The sequence below is a fragment of the Marmota marmota genome, unplaced genomic scaffold (genome assembly GCF_001458135.2).
Source record: "Marmota marmota marmota unplaced genomic scaffold, marMar, whole genome shotgun sequence".
Taxonomy (NCBI): Eukaryota; Metazoa; Chordata; class Mammalia; order Rodentia; family Sciuridae; genus Marmota; species Marmota marmota.
In genome coordinates, this window is record NW_026000169.1 from 1,815,811 (window position 1) to 1,821,985 (window position 6,175).

The following is a 6,175-nucleotide window of genomic DNA, read 5'->3' on the forward strand; positions in this document are numbered from 1 at the left end:
AAGGGCACACCCCCCAATTACATAAGGAGCTCTCACTAGGCCTCTTAAAATTTCCACCACCTCCCAAAAGTGCCATTAGGGGAAAAAGCCTTGAACATAGAGGTCTTTGGGGGACATTCCAAATCTGAACTATAGCAAAGACTTTATAGTTTAGTTAAGGAGAGGGAACTACTCAGCTAAAGTAAACTGGATACAAACCATGCCTAGCATTCGACCAATAAGTACTAAGCACCTACCATGGTCTGCTCTGGGGAATTGAGCCATGAAGAAAGAATCAAAGAAATGCCTGCACTCCAGGGACTTATGTGGTTATACATGAGGCTGGTGATGGCCAGGATAAAGAAGGAAATATGCAATATGCTGGGTCATTAGGGAGGAAAATCAAGCAACAAAAGCATAGAGGGAGTGCTGGGGGAGGCAACCAGCAAAGTTCTCACTGAGAAGGTGATGTGAGGAATAATGTGTAAGAAGCAAGTCCAGTCGCCTCTCAGCATCCCAGGGGGAGTGGTACCAGGATCTCCTCAAATACTGAAATCTGGGATGTTCAAGTCCCTTATACAAAATGTCATAGTGTTTGCATGTAATCCACTCACATCCTCCCATATACCTTTTTTTTTTTTTTTGCACCATCCTGAGGATTGTTAGGATTGTTAGCCATGCTAGGCAGGCTCTGTACCACTAAGCTATATCCTCAGACTTTTAAATTTTATTCTGAGACAAGATCTCCCTAAGTTGCCTAGACTGGCCTCAAACTTCAGTCTCTCAAGTAGCTGGGATTACAGGTGTGTGCTACTGCACCCATCTCCCATACACTTTGAATCATCCCTTAGATTACTTACAACATTTAATTCAATGTCAATGCTATATAAATAATTGGTTTACCATATTGTTTAGGATTAAGAAAAAGTTCTCTGTATACAGGATGGACACAATTTTTTCCTCCAAATATTTTCAATCTCCATTGGTTAAATGTGCAGATGCAGAGCGTGCAGATATGGGAGGCTGACGGTGCACAAATTATACGGCCTATCAGGGACAATACTCTAACACAGAGGCAGATCAGTGAAGAGACAGAGAAAATTCATGCAGGAGTGAGGTTAAATCTAAATGTTTGAAAATGGAAAAAGCTTTATCTATTTAGAAGAAGAGAATAAGAGAGATCAAATTGATATAACCATGAAATTCTGTACAGTGCAATGAATATTTTCTATGTCCCATGTGTTTCACATTTTAAGGAAAAACATTTTGTCTAATTCTACATTTGGGCAGATATGTCAGCATCTAGAAATGCCTGTGGATGTCTAGTGGTCCCCATCACTGCACCTAGGCTGCAGGGCAATACAAGTGGGGGCTGCTCCTCGTTCTAGCAGTGCTCATGGGGAGTGGCCAGGATAGAGGGGGGCAGTGGCTTTGCCTTCAGCCAGAGGGATAGGGTTCCAGGCCTGCTTGACCACTTCCTAACCCTATGACCTGACACCTACCTACTTCTCTGAGCCTCAGTTTCCGCATTTCTAAATTGAGAACGTTACCTTTTTGTAAAACTTGTTGTAGGCACATATTAAGTGCTCAGTAAGTCATACCCATTATTATCATGATCATGATACCACAACAATGTGAAATAAAGTCACGGCACCTTGCTGTTGTGAAATGCTGTCCTAAGTAGAGGAGTGCTGACCTCGGTCATCATGGAACCCTCAGCCTGGGGTAAGTGACTAAATGGGGGACAGAGAGAGGTTAAGGTTATCTTGTTCATCTGATACTGGAGATGTGGTTGGATGGAACACTCTGACCTGGGGTCACTACGGCAGAGCACTTTTAGGGCCTTGTGGTGACTTCCAGGGAAGGGGAGTCTACAAGAGGCAGGAAGAAGGTACGTGGTGCTCACTGAAGAGTAGGTCTGAAACAGGCATCCGCCAAGGGACCACAGGCTCCTGGAAACCTTCCTTCCAGAATGTTCTGGTTCATCATGGAGTTGAAGTGTTACTTAGGATGGGCCTGGGGAGAGGGTATTGGTATTTCTGAACTCCTCATGCACTTTCTCTCCTCCTTTCTTATTGACCTTGATGGTCACCCATGTGAACACTGAATGCCATATAACAATCTGATAATGCCTACTGTGAAACTGAGAAGTTTCAGACATTTAAAACTGGCCTGAATAAGGCCTGAGGTAATCTACAGTACATGAGTCAAGAAGGCCAGAAACCCCAAAGAAGGTTGGGAAATGAAGCCTGGGGCAAAGCACACTGAGTATATCAGAGCAAATTAGAAGTTCAGAGAGTGCAACAGAAGCTGACACCCTCTGGGTGGTGGGAAGGCCAGGACCTGCTGCAAAGGCCACAGGTTCTTGAATGTCGACGTCCTTGTCCATTGGGCTGCCCAATTCCGAGCTCTGGTCTCCCTTTCAGCACAGAGTTGGGATGCTTCTGGTTTTCTACATGGTTCCTCCCATCCACAGTCTAGATTCTCTATCAAGATGGTGACCCAGGATTCTCTTTGTCTTCCTACAGGTTTCATAAACAGGCCTTCAAATACTTGCTGATTCACTGATCAGCAAGGCATTTACTAGGACTTCTTAAATCTGAATCTATTTTTAGTGTTTATTAAACATGAATGACATGCTAGGCACTTGGCTTTACCTGCATCATCTTACCTTTTTCTCATAAACATTTAATGATGCATGTACTCATATCTGTTTTGCAGAGGAGGAGACTTAGCCTTGGGGGAGGTTATGTAATATGCCCTTCACAGTTAGTAAGAAGTAGGGCCAAAATTCAGACTCAGGTTCTGCCTGACACCAATATCTGTGCATTTGAACACCATGCCTTATGGCCTCAGTGTCCACTACTGTTTAAGTCTTGACTGGTTTATGTCTGTAAAAGTGGGTTTCTAAAGATTGGAGATGAGTGATTTACTAGGGGAATGGGGTAGGGAGATCACCTATTTGTAGTACATTCATATAATACAAATACATTTTTACCATCTTTCCTTCACTTATAAACACATTTCATTCAATACTAGAGCACTAATCTTGCTTAGGAATGCTTAAGCATGGTTGGTAATTTGAATTCAGAGACACACAACCATCCCTGCTTTCCAGGATCTTAACATCTAATAGAAAAAGAGAGACAGACAAGTAAATGAATATTGGGATATTCTTGTGATGACCTTAAAGATACATGTTCTCAAAGGCCATGGGAGCACCCATTGAGGGACAAAAGGGACTAAGTGGGTGTTCCTGGGAAAGTCGATGTCCAAGCTGAGTGTTGAAGACCAGGTCAGGCCAAGAAGACCACACCAGGAGGAATGACATTTCACCAGGGCAGGAAACAGAAGACTTGGAGGTTTCAGACTTGGCACAGAGTTCTATATGGATGGGCTAGAAGACATGAATTGGAGATGAGGAAAGGGTAAGAGGTGGGATTGGAAGAATATGAAGGTCAGAAAGTGGAAGGGTCTTGCATGCTGGCCAAGTGGGTAGTGGTATCCTAAAAACAATGGGGTGCCATTGAATTGCTTGACATAGAGGAGAGATGCAGTAGTTTTAGAAAACAGCTCTGAGAATCGCAGAGAAGAATTAGAAGAGGTGTCTGGTGTCAAGGAAACCAGAGAGGAAGCAATTACAGGGATCCTGGAGCGACCAAGGGGCAGGACTGCAGAGCATTTTGATTTGGGGAGAGTGCTTTCAACACCAAGCCACTCTTCATCCCCAATCAGGAAATACATATTATGCCTTTATCTTAATATTAGCAATGTGACATTTAAAATAAATTGATATTTCTTTCTTATACCTAATGCCTTTTGATTATAATTAATAGTCTACAGATGTTACAGCAAGTCTTTAGTGGCAGGTACTGTTCAAGGTCCCTACGGGTGTCATCTCATGTCATCTTCCTATCAACCTTCTAGATAGATCTTATTGTCATCCTCTCATAAAGAAGTAGAGGTAGCGCCAGGCTGGGAGGGCGATGGGGCCACCAGCAGGGAAACGCTGACGCGTGGCACGGTGAGAAGGCCAGGCCTAGGCTCCTCCTGCTGGAGCACACCTCGCACATCTTGAGCCGCTGAACCGCTGGCCTATGCACGGGCCTCTTGGTCAGTGGCTGGAGTCTGCAGTGGTCCGAGCCGGGCCGAGGTTGAGGCCAGTGGAGAGGAGCTGTCCCTGCCTGCGTGCGGGTGCTGAGAGCTTAAGCAACTGTGGGCATCCCACAGTCTTAGGCTGAGACAGGATCCAAACCATGGGGCTAGGTCTTCTCAACGTTTCACTGCTCCAATGGCCTTTGTCTTTACGTTGTGCATTGATATGTGCTACACAGTTCAGAAAACAAGACACTAGGACCATTTATCGGCTACATCGACACATCGAAGGTACATTTATCCTTTCATTAAATACACAGCGTTTGGGGCTGGGGTTGTGGCTCACTGGTAGAGTGCTTGCCTAGCATGTGTGAGGCACTGGGTTCAATTCTCAGCACCACATAAATAAACAAACGAACGAAAAAACAAATAAATGTATTGTGTCCATCTACCAAAAAAAAAATTAAAAAAAAAATACACAGTGTTTGAGTTCAGTATGGTTTTATGCAGATCAGTTTCAAAACTCCCAAGGCACACACTTTGTTGTTGCTTTTCTTTTCTGTATTTATTTGAAGACTCATATTAAAGTTTCAGAATTGCTCTGAACCGAGAGTTCCAGAGCAGAAGCATTGAACCGTGACTGTTATAGTTTGAAACATCAAACAATGAGGATTGGGAGATGCAGAACAGGGACCATGAAGGAGCAAGACACAGTGGTTTGAGAGCTGAAGTGATCAGATCTGTTGAAGTCCCCACCAAGCACAGGCAGCCCCTGTGCATACCTCTGAGGGGCCTTTTCCCCACCAGCAGGTGTCCACGATGGCTATAGACACAAGCACATCCAGCTCACTGGCTACTAAAATGCCTCAAAGCAAGATCAAACAAAAGAAAAAGTCTTCCAATGACTTTTTTTTCCCCCCCTAACAAAACAAAACTAATAGTCATCCATGAAAAAGGCCCAAAAGAAACCTCAGGTCAGTGCCCTTGGGGGGCCCAGGCTCGGGAGGACTCTAGGGTGAGGAGGAAGGGAAGAGGCAACTACAATAGCTGGTGGATGGACTTGGTGGATGGAAGTGTGGTGCTGTTCAGATGCAGGGTGAGCCAACACAGGAGCCTTCTAGGAACCAGGGCCAGTTTCCACTGGAGAGACCAAAGGGGGCTCAGCGCTGAAGTTTAAATCTGCTTCCCTAAAGCAAAGGATTTTTTTAGATATTACCTTAGATATTCCCTAAGGGATAGCTTAGGTTTCCTGGCTTGGTTCTTTACCCAAACCCAAATTCCCTCCTGCTCTAGGACTTAGTATGCTGCTTGCTCGTCAATACACTGTTGGGGTACCAGAGAGGATCCCCAGGCCTATGGCCGCAAGACAGCCAGATGGGGTGTGGGGCCCCTGTCCTCCCTGACTCAGCCCCCAGGGTGCCTGCTCCCAACCACACATAAGCAGAGCTCAGGCCTCCACTCCAGGCTCACAGGCATGCTCATGGCAGCCAGCTGGGACACTTGGCACAATTCTGAAATGATACACATGTTTCTATTGAGATACTGAAAGTACTTTAGGGAAATGGAACCAAGCCAAATGAGCTCAGTGAAAGGAGCATTTATCCTCTCTGGTGACAGATATTACCTGGTCCATTTTATAGAGGTAAATCTGGCTACAGTGTCTTAAATAACCTCTGTTAGATTAATTTTGGCAACTTTTCGTTCAGTTCATTCAGTTTTCAGTGTTCACAATCAGAACCACAACCTTAGTGCAATAGTATATTTATTTATTTTTTAAATTTATTTTTTAGTTTTAGGCGGAAACAATATCGTTGTTTTTTTTTTTTTTATGTGGTGCTGAAGATCGAACCCAGTGCCCCACGCATGCTAGGCGAGAGCACTCTACCACGGAGCCACCACCCCAGCCCCAGTATATTTATTTTTTATAGTAATTTTGGTAGTTGTACAAGAAATTGAAGGATTGTGTGAAAGTGCAAATCACAGGAACTTTTTTGTTTTGTTGTTTTTAATAAAGTCTAAAAGGAAATCACAAAAGTAAGAACGACATGGATGATGTGAATGTGTGTAGTCATACAGACTGTAGTGTGAAACATTGTATTTA